Below are 17,123 nucleotides of genomic sequence, written 5' to 3'. Positions count from 1 at the left end.
TCCTGCATTGGCCCTGCAAAGTGCTAGGACTACAGGTGTGAGCCACCATGCCTGGTCCCCACAAATCTTTATATTAATTATTTGTTATGGCTGTATAATATTCTGTTGAGTATTCATCATAATTAATCCGCATGCTTTTGCTGGATATACAGGTCGCTTCAAATTTTTTGCCACCATAAATAAAGGTACCTCTTCATATATAATGCTTTATCCTGATCTTAGCTTATTTTCTTAACATGCTAAAGTTATTGGGTCAAAGGATATGAGCAATTTAAATGCATGTATCCAAATTGCTTTTCAATGAGAATGTATCCGTTTTCACTGTCACCAGCAAGACAGGAGAGGTCCAATTTCACTGCATCCTTGCCAGCTTCTGACTCACTGCCATGCACAGAGACACCCACAGATTCCCTTGACCTGTACACATAGTTTTTCCTCTCATAAGAAGTTTAGTAACAAGACACAAATAGAAGTTAGTTGTACCATCTGCTTGTGATTGCTTTGTGGCCACAATAAAAATGCTACCAAAAAGGCATATACCAGAGTGACAGTGTTCCTGCCCCATGATCCATGGGTGGGAGGACTCTGGCATCACTGGCTTCTATTTATAGCTTAGGAAGAACTTAATGGAACTGAAATCCTTATGCAAGAACAGAGATTTTAATACAAAGACATTGGCATGAGTTTTTAAAATATGGATTTTAGCAGTGAAATTTTTGTGGGTCTTTAAAATATGGATTTTAGCAGTGAAATTTTTGTGGGTCTTAGAAAATACTTAGAAGGGCTTTCTAAGAGTAGTATTTTTTTCACTGCAATTGCATTGCAAAAGTATTGATGACATGCTTGGGTGTAAACTCCTCTGGTGCCTAATAAAGTGCTCTGTACTCAGTGAGCACTTAATAAATAGCTGATAGTGCTGCTGAGCAAATGATAATGGCAGTGTCTACCTAACTGAGCCTTTGTGTGTGTGTGTGTGAAAGTACAACTTCACTAAGTTCTATGAAGCCTTGCTAGATATGGTGTGATCATTTCAAAATGCATCTCTGAGGGGATCAGAGCACAAACAATGTAAAACACTTACTACTGAGTTGAGGGCATGATATGCGTCACTTGGGGACAGTGGTACAAATTATCTCAAATCAAATGTGTCTAGGTGGCTATGTTCAACTGGTTAGACCCCAACACTGGTGAGGCCAAAATCTCAGTTTCCATCACTGTGTCCCTAATCCTAAATGAGGAATATTGTCAACAGGTCCCTTGTTTCAACAGACCTTAAGGATTACCTACTATGTACTCAGCCAGGTGCCAGGGATTTGGGGGATTCAAAGGAAGTCTAGTCCTCTGTCCTCACAGCATCCTTGGGAGAGGAAGCGTAAGCATAGGAAGTGGTTAAATAAAGATAAAGGGCAGCCTGTGATGCAGAGCCTGAAGAGGAGTGCTGCTCATCGGTTTTGGGTGGCATGATTAGGCTAGTGGGAAGATTGCAGAGAGGGGCAAGTGTTAAGATCTGCCATAAGCAATGAGTAGGGTTTGAGTAGGTAAAGACAAGCAAGGGAGGGGCAGTCATAAGAAAGAGTGAAGACCTGTGGGGGGACCCCACCCTAGAAAATGGGAAAGCTGCATCAGACATGGGCTTCTATATGATCAGGCAGTCACTAAAAAATATTTATAGCAAGCCCTTTCAGCAAAGGCTTTGGGCACAGTAGAAAGAATATGGGCTTTGGATCCAAATGGATCTGAATTCAGTTATAGATTTTGCTAGGTACATAACCTTGGGTAAATCAGTTAACCTCTCTGAGCTTTAGTTATTTAGGTATTATGGTAAAGGTATCAAAACTTTATGGTAAAGGTATCAAAAACTCCAGTGTATATATATATTATATACATATATATAAAATATGCACACAGATATATGTAATTGCATGTGCATGACAGGCACTTAATATATGGCAGTTAGTTGTGAGGACTGTGTTTAGGATTTTCTCTATAGGCAGGACTTGAGTTTGAAAGGGAGTTCCAGTACTTTCTGCCAGTCTAATTCTTCTCCCCCAGTTTTATATGTTTGTAGATCCCTTTGATGCATCTCTTCTCTCTCTTTCTCTCCCATATTGTCTCCTTGTTTCCCTCTCCTCTAACTTTCAGCCACAAAAGCTGAAACCAGCTGACAGGTAGGGTGATGTACATAGAGAGAAAGGTCGCTATTACAATTCCTTTTTCCTACCTCTGGCCATGAATAAGTGTGTGAACATTTTCAGTTTCTATACAAATACCATTGAGCAACTAATTAATTCTCATTGATAAACCAGTTTTACCTGTTTCAGCTGAGCTGTTAAAATTGTTGGACTCCAAACACCCACATTGATTTTTTTTCTCATCTGTGTTGCTTTATATAGCTGAAACACATTTTTTCAGTCCTTAAATAAAATTCATATTTTGGCCATGATTCGATCTGAAAGTGAGACACTTTAGGGAAGTCATAAAGAAGAAAGTCTTGATGATGTCGATGATGTTGATGATAATGATAATGTGTTGTCTTTGTATAGCATTTACCCATATTTCAAAGTGATGTCATGTTCTAAGGTCTAACTGCTTAGAAAAAAAATCCAACCTGGAATTATATAAGATATAAAACTGTGGCCGGGCGCGGTGGCTCAAGCCTGTAATCCCAGCACTTTGGGAGGCCGAGACGGGCGGATCACGAGGTCAGGAGATCGAGACCATCCTGGCTAACATGGTGAAACTCCGTCTCTACTAAAAGAATACAAAAAACTATCCGGGCGAGGTGGCGGGTGCCTGTAGTCCCAGCTGCTCGGGAGGCTGAGGCAGGAGAATGGCGTAAATCCGGGAGGCGGAGCTTGCAGTGAGCTGAGATCCGGCCACTGCACTCCAGCCCGGGGCGACAGAGCGAGACTCCACCTCAAAAAAAAAAAAAAGATATAAAACTGTGACAGAATCTTTTCAAGAACTCATTATTACTCTTAAACCTTATCTCATTTTCACTGTTTTTTGGGGAGGTAAGTGATAAATAATGTTTGCCCTTTTTATAGTTAGAGAAACTGAGGCAGAAAACTATCAATGGCTGTGTAGACGTAGACATGCTGCCAAAAGATTTAGTGAGTTCAGTTGAAAACTCAATCATCCAGATGTTTCCTATACACTGCCAAACATCTGGATTCACTGAATGCCTGACTAAATCGGCCTAAAACTTTGGTGATAGGGAGGTAGAATTGAGTTAACTTTCCAAGTTCACATGTAATTGAGTGGTGAATCTGAGAATGTGATGTTATTTTCCTAAGCCTCTTGCTCGGTGCTGCATCTATTAAAACTATAATAGCGTGCTAATACAGAGATACTTCTCTCTCTCTCTCTCTCTCTCTCTCTCTCTCTCTCTCTCTCTCTCTCTCTGCATGTATGCCCCATGTGTGTCCATCCAGATGAACTATGGCTAGGCCATTTATGAGCACATCCCAAAATAGCTTTTCACTTTGTTTCCTGGGAATTCTCAGCTGCCTCCTTGCAGGTTATGGTTACTGTTGATAGCTCTGGAAATAATATACCCACTGAGGGAATAAAGTAACATTATTTTCATACTGATAGTCCCATGGTATAACCTTGAGGGGATGGGTTCAGGGCCAGGCTCAGGCCCCTTTCCTGGGAAGGCCTACAGGTGTGGAATGTTCTCCCTTCCTCCTTCCAAGCCAGAGTTCATGTGTAACATTCCCACGATCAGAAATGAGGACCTTTTAATTTCCTTTTCAATTTCTAATTTGTGTAAGAATTTATTGTCTTGTGTTAGGAGAGGAATTGAACTATTTTACGTCCTCAGTATCAGTCCTGGAATTTGCTAGGCCATATTGCTTTAAAACAACAACAACAACAACTAAGTTTTGTTTTTGTTAGTGTCATTCTGCTCCAGGCTCCTACATTGAGAGAAGACTCCACAATTACCAAAAATGATCACAACACACCGTTACTCATATAATACTGTGGGCCATTTATCCCCTAACCTAGTTTTGTTGTTAACTTTTCTCTCTCTTTAAGAGTAGTTATGTAGTTAGTGCTAATTTAGCAGTCCCTAAACTGCCACAGGAGTTATTGTTCCCAAGAAAAATCTATCCATTTATTGTTTCCCCATTTCAGTTCAGGTTCAAATGAAATACCAGAAATTGTTTTCCTGCCCGTTGTAAACAGTTGAAGCCAGAGTAGTCAATACCTGCCCATTTGGTGTCAGAGCTTTTCATTCAAAGTTAGATAAAGTCTCGTCTGTTTGGGATGGTTGAAATGTCCTGCTGAATGGTGGGGGAGTGGACGAGATGGCCTCTTAAGATTCCTTCCAGCCGTGTGATTCCATGATTTGTGGCTCAAGGTCAGGCTTTAACCCAGCACCCTCTTGTGAACAAGTCTTGTGACTTTATTCTCTGCTCTGCCACTCTTTTTAAAACACCCTGTTCCCAGGTCACCCCTTTCCACTTTGTAACCTCTCATCTTTTCAGAGGTTGTTCCCTTCCCACCAGCCTTCCAGCCTGGGCAGATGGAACTTAAACTTGCCCTTCCCCCCACCCAATTCTTCTGTTCTGCCTTGTTCTCATTAGGCTATGAAAACATTAAACTATAAAAACAGTTTTGCATTTATCACCCCTAAGTTTCCCTCCTCCAGGGCCAGATAGGTGACCTGTTTTCGAATCATGTTAACCATGTGATGCCATATGAATGATAATAATTCTGCCATATATTTACATAGCACAATTCAGTTTGCAAAGCTCTTTCCTATCCATTAGATAATGTGATCTTTATAGCCGCTCAGAGAGGAAAGCAAGGCAGGCATTATTACTTACATTCCCAGATGAAGAAACCATGAGCATTAGAAGTCTACTGATTTCCATACAGTAAGTGGTAGAGCTAGACCTAGAATCCAGAGCTACTGATTTCATTCTCTGTACACTTTCCTTTACTTGTACCAAGACATGGCACACCTATTAGGAAGATCTATATAGAAAAGATGTGCAGAATACAAATAACAAAAACTCCCTAATTTGTGGTCTGATAATTTTCAAGTGCCAAATATGGTCATTTCTATGGCCGAACTCTAAAATCAGCAGCAATGAAAGATTAAGCACATTGTTTACAAAATCTCAATTGGTGAGATTCTTAGAAAACTAACCACCACATTGTATGGAAACAGAGGAACTTTGTGGCATGAGTTTGAGTTATAAATAGCAGAAGAACTTTCTGCTAGTGAGTCCTAATTCATAGAATGATGTTAAATGGTCAAAGATAATTTAAAAATCTAGAACAGACACTGAAATGTCTCCACTTCCATCCCCCTCTGTAAACACCAGAAAAGTTTTTTTTTTTTTTTTTTTTTTTGAGACGGAGTCTCGCTCTGCCGCCCAGGCTGGAGTGCAGTGGCCGGATCTCAGCTCACTGCAAGCTCCGCCTCCTGGGTTTACGCCATTCTCCTGTCTCAGCCTCCTGAGTAGCTGGGACTACAGGCGCCCGCCACCTCGCCCGGCTAGTTTTTTGTATTTTTTAGTAGAGACGGGGTTTCACCGTGTTAGCCAGGATGGTCTCGATCTCCTGACCTCGTGATCCGCCCATCTCGGCCTCCCAAAGTGCTGGGATTACAGGCTTGAACCACCGCGCCTGGCCCAGAAAAGTATTTTTAAGATGCCTGGCAGACTCTAGTGCGATGAAGACACTAACTTTTGAAATAGAAAGTTAAAATTTTTAATAAGTTAATTAGTAAAGCTGTTAAGTGCCAAAGGAGCACTCAGGACTTTCCTTAGCATGTGATTTTAAAAAAATGTTTGAAATGAATCTCAGACATGATGGAAAACACTCCAGGTAACTTGTTTTCATGGTCTTCTCACAATAACAGGAGTGAGAGTTGTAAAGCACTGGCCTAGTGCAATGGTTGCTAGAAAAGCCAATATTGATATAAAATTTCTAAATAAAAGGAGAAACCTTTTGAAAGTCAACTTTAAGTAAAAGACCTTCCCAAATGGAATTATGTCCCAGTGTCTGTCTTACTTGTTCACATACAAGTGACGTGGCAGAACTCTAGTAATTGCCATTTATTTCCATATGGAGCCAGAATATGTGTGTGTGTGTGTGTGTGTGTGTGTGTGTGTGTGTGTCTGTGTGTGTCTGTGTGTGAAAGACAGAGTACCTACAATGGCATGTTAACAAGAGCCAATGAATGACTTCTGAGTCACAAAAGGACAATGTAAGTTAGTCTTTAAATACCAGACTTAGACTCTGTGGAGTTAAACATTATTTCATGAAGTAAAAGGAAATTCTCTGATATACTCCAAAAGGGATTTATCATTAAAAAATCTTCTGTCACTTTGCCTAATAGCCTGAAAAATAATTACAATGTCTGGTGGCTTTGGGGAGCATGTGTTTTTAATATCTTAATTACTATATACAGTTTAATAACACCACACCAAGAAGAATTCCCAAGTATTTCATATTAAATTTCTTAAAAATGAACTATTTGCTATATTTAGAATACACAGGATTAAAGGTACTTAAATTAGGTCATGTATTTTAGTCCTTGCATATTAAATTAAATTACTCAAAAATGGAAGATGAGTCAGGAATGGCGAGCCAAAATGTTGTTGGTATTAGTGTTGTGGTCATCTTGATTGAGCAATGGAGGGAAATACATGAACTTTTCTCATTACATTATTGTATTCTTTCATAGAATATTTTTAATTGGAAGTGTTAGCAATGGAAAGGCAAGTTCTACATATGAAAAGACAATTCCGTCAAACAATATAGACTACCAGGTTTATGAAGTTTAGAAATACATATCTAAATTATCTATGAAATTCATCGGGTCTCCTATTCTATTTATATTTACCCACTGGCCAAATGCAACACCTTTTTTTTTTTTCTGAGACGGAGTCTCGCTCTGTCACTCAGGCTGGAATGCAGTGGTGCAATATTGGCTCACTGCAACCTCCACCTCCTGGGTTCAAGCAATTCTCCTGCCTCAGCCTCCCGAGTAGCTGGGATTGCAGGCGCCCACCACCATGCCCGGCTAATTTTTGTATTTTTAGTAGAGACAGGGTTTCACCATGTTGGCCAAGCTGGTCTCCAACTCCTAATCTCAGGTGATCTGCCTGCCTCAGCCTCCCAAAATGCTGGGATTACAGGTGTGAGCCACCGTGCCTGGCTGATACTTTTTAATAAACAGTTACAAATACTCGTTCCCTAAAAGGTTTGCAGTTACAAACATTTGCTATATGAAGTATATCAGTGTGTGTGTGTATGTATGTGTGTGTATTCAAATGCTATATCAGAAATTAACTGAGATATATTTATGAATATGTATCTTGCTTCTAGACTGTAAGCTCCCTAAGTGTGGGATCGCATATTTAATTCTTTGTATCCCGTGGCACCTAACACAGTAGCATATACAAAGTAGACCCTCTATATATATAATTGATTGATTGATCAGTCAATTCAAAGGACTTAACCTTTGCTGCCCTTAACTTATTTCTGAATTTAGATTCCATTTAAGGTAATTTTCACATTCAATATTAGCCAGTGTCTGTGCTAAAGGACAGAATTAGATAAGTGCAGGATCATAGGGTCTAACCCTTTGATTTTACAGAGGATGTTAAAGCCAAGAGAGGGAAATGACTTGTCCAAAGTCATACTACCAGTAAGTGACAACACTGGGACTGGGAAATAAACAGGTTAATATTCTATACAGCCATTTGCTCTGCTTCCAAAGGCTCTTGATACAAACGTGCTTGCAAATATACAAACACATTTTCTTATACAGTAAGTACTCCAAATCATGGCAGAAGCCCATACTTAGGAAGTTCACCTTTGGAACAAAAGGCTGTACAGCAGGAACCATGAACTTCCTAATTATTTATCACTTATTTTGGATATTAAGTAGGTTTGGGCCTAACAAGTATACCTTAGTGCCCAACTGCCTCATTCAACTCATTAGGCAGTTGTTGCACCGGGTGGGGAGGTCTCTGCTGGGATCACTGAACCAAAGGAAGGCAGAATCAGCAAGACCTGTTGCTCATGGCCTTTTACCCACTCACAGAGTCTGACTCAGGCTCCTGTTCTCATTCAGGGTCAGTCATCCTTTCAGTCTCATCCCCTGGATCTCAACTCCTCCACCTTCCTGGACATCCTATAATAATTTATCTCGTGCCTCCTTCCTCCTTCCAGAATGATAAAATTAGCATCATATTAGTCAGTGGGCTTCTGTGCCAGATAGCTCAGTTGTTTAGGGCAGTGTATTCAGATTGTGTTCCATAGGGAATGTGGGAGAGGTGCTGTGGAGGTTGTTCTAAGTCCCCCATTCCTATTTTAAACAGAGCAGCTCCATTTTTAAAAATCTTCTTCACATATTGGTCTTCTAAGTAAGTTTTCACTTAAAGGGGTCCAACTGCAAAAATAACAAAAATCTTAGATGCCCTTAAAGCTAACATTAAAGGCTTAAACCCATGTGAGCCATTTCTTAATTTGAGTGGTCAATGGAGGTACTAAATATCTATAATACACAAGGAAGTCACAGCATGCCCTCCAGTCCCCATCAGCCGCTTTCTAAAATGAACTGTGGGTCAGAATGGAGACCAAATGGGAGAATGTGAATGGCTTGGTGGTAACATTATTGAAGTGATAGCTAAAGGCCTATGCTGTAGTACTAGTGAACCAGAAGTGGCTTATTTGAAGCTGATGACCAACATATATGAGTTTTCTTTGCCCATGTCATTAGGATTCTAACAAAATCCAATGAGAACAAAGTACTGAGCTGAGCTCTTTTGTCTTGAACTAGTTTGTCTGTATGGTGCAGTCTTGTGTTAACTGGCCCACACAAATGTTTGGTCTTGGTCCTTTAATCCCATGGCTATTTGAGATCTAGCGTTCAACTGTAAATTTATTTGACACATAGCAAGAAATGTTTCCAAATTCTGTGTGGGCTCAGTGTTGGTACATAGTTAAGGTAAAATGATAATAATGAGATTAATTCTGTATTCCTAACTATGTGCTTTCATTAGATAGTGACCACAGTGATTTTATGTAGCAACTGTTAAGTGGAGTGTCTCCAACAGAGTTCTAATTAATATCCAAAATAAAGATTACATTATTATTCATATACACTGGATCTTATTGGATAATTTCTTAAGTATGGTTTTCTTTTCCTTGTTTAATAAGTTGATCTAGATTTTTTTTTTTCATAGTCCCTATTTTGCTAAGTCATCACTTCTCAGAGTAATATCTGTTCTGTATTATGGGCAAGCAGCTGACGAAACCAAATAAAAGCTAAGAGAATTACTCTTCTGATATGCCACAAAAAAGAGGTCCAAGTTCAGGTTAGTTACATTCCAGGTCACTGAGGATTCTTATGGTTATTATCATGGTATCACTGTTATTAAACTTTGAAGCATCACAAAGAATTGGTGAAGAGCCAAAAGACTGAAGACTGGCACAATTATTTACCCTCACCTTCAATAAGGGATGGAAATTGGATTCTGGAAGCCACAAACCAGAAAGTCTGGTGTCACATCCTAATGAAATTCTAGATTAGATTCTTGGAGAGCATGAGCTCTTGGAAGCAGCCATGGTGGTTACAAGTAGCCACTGTGGACTTACTCAGAACTAATCAGGCCATTTCTCCTTATACGTGCATGCATGCACATGCCTTATTGATCAGAGGAATGGCATAGACATGCTGGGTCTCAATTTCAGCAAGGTGTTTGACAGAGATTCCTATGACTTGTCTTAAAATAAGTAAGGAGAAATATTGGCTAACTGATCATCTAGTTGGATAAATGTGTAGCTAATTATTTATCAAATATGAAATGTATCAATATCAGCTCAGAGTGAGTCCTTTAGTTATTAACTTTGTGCCTAGCCCCTTATTGCCTAAAGTTTTTGCTAGTGACTTAACTGAAGATAGAGAAGGCATACTTCTAATATTTAGTGACTGCATGATGCTAGGTGGGGTTAGTGAATACATAGATAACACAATTGGGATGCAAAAATATCTCAGTAGGCTGCAATGACAGGAAAAAACTAGCAGGGTAATATCCCCATGGGGATAAATGTGAAGTATTACATGTAGATTCACAAACATGAGTACCTAAGCATGATAGGGGAAACCCAACTTAGCACACATGTTAGTTTTTAGTTATGATGGAAATAGCTATGAAACCTTCACTGACCCAAAACAATATCCCCCAAATATTGTGGTAATTTAGTAACTCTCTTGATGTTGTTGCCATTTTTTGTGGGAAGAGAAGGATACAGATTTACGTGTATGTTGAGGTGGGAGAGGGAGAGACATGGAAGTGACTAGAAAAATACTCTCCACTCTGTTTAAAGGTTAAAAAGGACTGTTTTGGGATTGTGATGTTCACTGCTCCACATGAGTTTTTGTTAACGCCAATACTACCTGTTTTAGTTGTAAAGCATCACTGGTATGTGACTGAGAGTCTCAGTGAGATGTTTGAGAGCCAAAACACTGGATTATTTAGTTTGAGGGAAAGAACAAAGGCTTTAGAGCCAAATAGATCTGTATTTAATTCTTAGATTTGTCATTTTGTAGTTACTTGGCTTTAGGCCAAATTACTTAACTTTCCTATACTCATGCTTCCTAATCTGTGAAATGGGTATACTATCATCTATCTTGAAAAGTTAAGATAAATATTAGGGATAATGTATGTGGTAGGCACTCAATATAATTCTAGGTACTGTTTTTCTTCATATTCTTACAATATGAAGAGTTAGCATAAGGACAAGTCAAGAGTGACCTTTTAAGTGACTTGAGTATCTGTGCCTCAGTTTATCAATTTCTGGAATGGAGAGACTACAACTTTTCTAGTTTGGAGTGTTGTTTAAATGATTTAAAAATTCTAAATATAATAATCTAAATTCTAAAGATTCTTGGAAAAATATATCTAGCCAACCTTCAACAGATTTCTGAACTATTTAAAGATTAGTTTGGCTCAAAGTGACTGAATGGAAAATGAAGATGATTTTGTGTGTGTGTGTGTGTGTGTGTGTGTGTGTGTTTAAATTAAGTTCTTCAGATTTTCCCAAATTTGAACTCTGCCCTGAAGTAGAGGCTCTATAAATAGGCAGGCTGCCCTTGGAGTATAGCTTAGAGATTTTACCACATGATCCAGAAGTCCCATTTTAATCTTCAGCCCCACCAGGACCTTTCATGGAAGGATGGTATCAAGTGGAGAGACTTCAGAGCTATAAAGTTCAGGGCAAGTTAATCTGCATTCCTTTTGCATTTTGCTCTCTGGTTGAAGATGGTGAGAGGTTCCTATATTTAAAACCCGGCTGACATGATATCCTTATTGGCAGATGTCTCACAGGAGGTATTTAGAATGATTTTAAGCAGCATATAATATGTTTGTGAGTGTGTGTGTATTTCACATGCCAACAGAGCAGAAAGAATTCATGGGGCTTGTGGCTACTGAGCTTTCTTGAGACACCATCACTCTCAGCTGTTGGGGTGATGTCACAGATACCACTGACACTGCCTAGGCCCAAATTCCCAAAGCTCTTTTTTTGCATTGCAGAGCCTAGGGCAGACCTACGCCATAGGCTCTACTTTCAAAGAACTATGGATTTGTTAGCCACAGACTGGAACCAGTGACCACTTGTTGTCAGGCAAAAGGAAAGCTGCCCCCTGCTGCCTGAGCCTTTGTGCCTGCCTGGGATACCATGGAAAATGGGGAAGGAATCCAGACTCATTAATGAGCTAATACAAAAGATTAAGCCAAGCTAGAGGCAGTTTGTTATAGCTGCATATGGATGCTCGAAGGCGGTCAGAGCTGAAAGATCTCCAGACCAGAACTCAGTGGTGCTGCTGCCTTTGTTTGCCAGACACAAATATAGGATAAGGGTATCCCCGTGGGGAGCAATTTTCATATTGCCAATTTCTTTTTTCAGTTATGTCATTCCCTGAGCTATTGTGTGGCAAATTGATTGATCAGTAATTGCAATCTGATAACCCATGGTCCAAATTATTGTTAAAACTGCAGGTTTCATTATAATATACTGAGATGGCGCTCAGATCTGAGCTTTTACTTGGTCGAATGGTCTTTGTTCTTGTTTGTTGTTCTTGGAAGTCACTGAAAGCATGATTACTTCTATGACTCCTTTTCAAAATGAAATTCACAAGGAAAAATAAAAAGTAACACACACACATACACACACACATATGTGTGTGTGTGTGTGTGTATATATATATATCCATGTCATTTATTAGGAGTTATTTGTTGAATGCCCATTTTTTATGTAGTGCTGGATTTGATGGGGTCTGTTGATAAGGACATAGAGAATCCCTCCCACATACACACTCATCACATATGCATATATCATCACCATTTGCATTCATTTATTCAATATTGAGCAGCTCTCTGTGCCAAGCACTGAGCATAGGGGCTGTAGACGAAGATACAGAGATAACTTAATCACTTTCAATGAGGGTGATGAAAACATGCCTACATTACTATACTCCAAGGCACAGTGTGTCATAAAAGAAATATAAACCAAGTACTATGCTAGCCCGGAGAAGAGAAGGATTAATTCCTACCGAGGGAATTAGACAAGACTTTAAAAATAGGAGGTAGCCTTTAAGCCAGCCTTTGAAAGATGAGGAGAATTTTGAGAGATCGAGATTGGAAGGAAGGATCTTCCTGGCAGAGGAATACGGCATGAGCAGTGGCTCAAAGACATGAAAGTACATCGATAGCCTTATGTGGCTAGGGAGCTGAGGCCACAAGCCAGATTGGAAGAGGACGTGGACAGTGAAAGATGAGACGGAAAAGGTGGTAAAAAAAATTTGGGAGGGCCATGAATAGCATACTAAGGAATCTGAGCTTTACTCTGTGGCAGCACAGAGCACATGAAGGACTTGAAGCATGAGAGTGACATGGTCAGATCAGTTAACATCAGTAATGTTAACTGCCAGCAGCGTGAAGGGTGCTTTAGAGATCAGAAATTGGAGGCAAGGAGTCCAGTTAAGTGATAGCGTTTACAAGGCAAAGAAGGAAAGCTTGTTATTCAAATTCATTACCCTTCCTTCCCACTGCTTGATGGGAAAATGGAAGGGGTGTCCAGTCTTTTGGCTTCCCTGGGCCATATTGGAAGAGGAAGAATTGTCTTGGGCCACACATAAAATACAGTAACACTAAGGATAGCTAATGAGCTACAAATAAAAATTGCCAAAAAAAAAAAGAACCTCATAGTATTTTAAGAAAGTTTACAAATTGTGTTGGGGTTCATTCACTGCCATACTGGGCTGTGTGCAGCCCGTGGGCTGCGGGTTGGACAAGCTTGGTTTAGGAGATGAGAACCGCTTTGTCCCTAAAGTTGACTCAGTCATCTTTTGGCCATTAGCCAGGACATAGGAGAGGCTGGAGCAGGCAGTGGTTTGGGTCTCCGCAGAAAGTAGTAGGGTGTGGCCCTCCCACAGTAGACCAGTAGCTTCTCCAGGTCCCACAGTAGAAAATGAAAAGAAATTTCTAGTACCTGCAGAGATTTGTCCCTTATTGAAGCTTTAGTAGAAGTTCTCACAATGAGGTATTTAGATTCCCTGATGAATGTGTTAACTATTACTTTTAATCAATTTGTTACACACTTTTTTTTAGTCAGAATTCCAATTAAATGTAGCTCCTTGGCTGTTGAATGTTGAGTGCCATCCATTCACTGAAGTCTCAAAAATTACCAAAACTGTGAGAAAGATCGAGAGAGATTATAGTGTTTTTCTTCAGCTGCCACTGTGGGTGCTTAGATGTGTTGGAGAGACTACTGTGTTTCGTGACAGCCTCACAAAGAAGAGTGGGGGCCCCAGAGGGAAGCAGTGACTGTTCGCCTTCTCCATACCTTCTCAGAACACATTTTCCTATTTGTTATCAACTCCTATGTCTTTCTAATTATGGCAGCTCCTTATAGCTGGTGCTGTTTCACTAGAACAGTCTCCAAGAACTTTACACATGTTATATATAAGACCTCGCTTGTTCATTTTACTCAAGCATGTGCTGACAAGGAGCTGACCTGACATTTCACCAAGATGCTCTGCCTTGTACTCAACACTGCCTCTTCTCTCCACCTTAGCACCCCTGTGCCCTTGCTGGTCAAAGCAGATGCTGAGAAGACAGAATAGATATCTCGGTTAGACTAAACTTGTCTGTCCCACTCACCACCGTATCTTCAGCTCTTTGAACAATGCCTGGTATATAATAAGTGACTGATAACTATTTATTGCATAAATAAGTGAAAAATTCTGTTCCTCTTTATCCCCAGTTTGGAGCTGTGTGGACAGGGTGAATATATTTTGCACATGGGACAGATATGAATTTTGGGGAGAAAATGTAGTGGCAGGTACAGAGAGAAGGCAAGAAAGTAGGGGGATTCTTTTTGCCATCAAAAAAGTTACAAAATGTTACATTGGAGTTTTGCTTTTCAGGTATGTACAGAATATTTTATTTCTTCAAGAAGTCATCTGGAATAGCCCTTCCTCTATTTTATTGAGAAATGCAGTGGAATAATACCACAGCTTCCCCATAAGTCTTCATTACATCAGTTCAGAAGGTCCTCAACTTGCTAAGAACCTGGAAAATTCATGAACTCTCTTCCTGTTCAGTCGCCCTTTTCTGACCTTCACTTGGGGGCTATGCTGTGGCTGTCATACAGTGGAATGATTTTTGACAGAGCCCCCAGGCTCTGGCCTACTCTCTACCTACTCTGCCTATTCAGTCGCTATAAAATATGGTATTGAGCAAAGATGGGAAACCTACTTTATCTGTCAAAGCCTGAGTAATAGCAACTTTCATTTTCCTGGCCGCCGCCTTTCAACTCCAAGCTCAGCTTGTTGAGGCCTGAGGAGCAGAGCCAAAACAGCAATTCATGTGCGTATTTCTATCTAGACTCCAGTCTCCCTGGGTAGTGTAGTCCTGTGGTGATTCATGCCTCGAGTATAGATAGCTGGATATTGGGAAACTTCCTTATTTGCAGGATATAAAAGCGAATGAAGTGATTAAAATCTTTGGCATACCTGCCCCTATTGCATAGCTTTCTCGTGCTTTCCCTGAGGGAATCATTTCTGTGAGGAAGGACAGATGGGTCTGTGATCCTCTCTACTTTCAGCATATTCCCTGGACCTACTATGTCCTACTCTCACTTCTCTGTTGACATCACTAGGCCTGAACTCTCTTCTAGGTAGCCGATTACCAGTGCTTTCAGGTCATTCTTTGTACAATTCTGTCTGAGATCCTTTTCTTTCCCCATGTTGTTGCCCTAGTCCAGACCTGCCTTGCTTCTCCATCAGTCCTGTGCTGGGCACAGGAACTAGAAAAATCAATGAGATAGTCACTGCCCTTGGCTTCTAGGGACCCACAATCTTTTTTTTTTTTTTTTTGTCTTTGTTTTCTTATAGTACTATAGTCTTCAACTTACTTCTATTTATATTTTGCTTTATATATTTTCTTTTGTTGATCCAGAAACAATTTTTTGTGTAACTTTTTTCTCTGCCACAAAAAGACATGTTGCCTTCCTTTTATAAGTCCCATGTTTCCCTGACTCCCACTTCTGCCACCTTCTCTGAGGGAGAGGTACTTCTCTCCCCACAACTCCTCACTTTTTTTCTTCCTATCCACCCACTCTCATCTTCCACATAATTTAAGAATTCCTCTTATAGGTTGATTTATTTTCTATGGTCTTAGTGACTCTATCTTAAAGGGAAAGTAATAGAAGAAATGACCTGGAAAAAGACAGTGATCAAGACCGAGTAGCATTTATCCGGGACTCGCTTAGTGTTAATCCTTGGCTGGATGTCTCACAACCTCTAATGAAGAACACCATGCTTGCTATGTGCTCCTTTCTAGATGAAAAAAAAAGTCCATAATCTATAAATGCTTTTGGCTAGCAATGATGAGCAGCAGCAGCTTTTTTTTTTTTTTTTTTTCAAAGCAAAAGCACCAGAAGTTTGGAAAGGAATTGCAAGTTATGTTGTAATGCAACTGATCTCCTTCTTCCTGAGAAAGCTGGTTTCTCGCCAGAGTGTTCAATTCAGGCCCACGCAATCTGGGTGTATTTATAGAGGGCCCAACAAGGAAGAGAACACGATAAGCTTTCCTCCCCAGTATGGTAGACAGTGGCAAACAATCGCCAGGTGAATGCTATGGGGAGCCAAATGCCATTTAGGTATGTGAGAGCAGACATCTGCTAGACTGCAAGGCCTGCCCGCCCCTCAAAGGAGTTGAATCCAGTCTGAAAAGTCAGAAATGTTATTCTGGATGATGGCAAGACCTCAGAGAGTTTTGGGGGCCCTGTCTGTGTGGGGGACATCTAGGAGATGAGACCTACTCTAAAGCTGCCTAATTCTTAACAACACAAAAATGTTAATAAGAAAATAAGAATGCAGCTGGGTGCTGTGACTCACACCTGTAATCCCAGCACTTTAGGAGTCCAAGGTGGGTGGATCACTTGAGGTCAGAAATTCGAGACCAGCTTTGGCAACATGGTGAAACCCCGTCTCTACTAAAAATACAGAAATTCGCTGGGCATGGTGGCAGTCACCTGTAATCACAGCTACTTGGGAGGCTGAGGCACGAGAATCACTTGAACCTGGGAGGCAGAGGTTGCAGTGAGCCAATATCGTGCCACTGCACTTCAGTCTGAGTGACAAATTGAGACTCTGTCTCAAAAAAAAAAAGAAACAAAGAATCCCTGCAGCATTTAAGTGTTTTAACACTTTTGAGACCCATAAATATAAATGTTTTATTTGCATTATCACATTTATTTCACACATATATTAAAATTAATGCATATATATGTATGTGGAATAAAGTCTGTAAGAATGATATCAAAACATTAGCAGTATTACAGTAATTTTCATTTCCTTTTTATATCTTTCTGCCCAAATGCTTTTTAAAATTATTTTTTTAAATCAGAAAAAACAATAAATCTATAGGCTCATACATGTGAATGTTTTATTTACATTATCACATTTCTCACCACTATCCTTTGATTAATAATATCCACTATTAATTATAACTAGCTACCATTACAGGTGGGCACCTGTAATCCCAGCTACTCGGGAGGCTGAGGCACGAGAATTGCTTGAAACC

At 40.0% G+C, this 17,123-nt stretch overlaps 1 protein-coding gene across 1 annotated transcript in view; it reads left to right on the top strand.

Annotated features, from left to right (window-relative positions):
• The window catches only part of GPC3 (glypican 3), a 450,385-nt gene that overhangs the window by 326,385 nt on the left and 106,877 nt on the right, over positions 1-17,123 (top strand). The gene's annotated exons all lie outside the window — the stretch shown is intronic.

Source organism: Rhinopithecus roxellana, chromosome 7 (assembly GCF_007565055.1).
Source record: "Rhinopithecus roxellana isolate Shanxi Qingling chromosome 7, ASM756505v1, whole genome shotgun sequence".
NCBI classification, from domain to species: domain Eukaryota; kingdom Metazoa; phylum Chordata; class Mammalia; order Primates; family Cercopithecidae; genus Rhinopithecus; species Rhinopithecus roxellana.
This window is presented reverse-complemented; position numbering and strand designations above follow the sequence as displayed.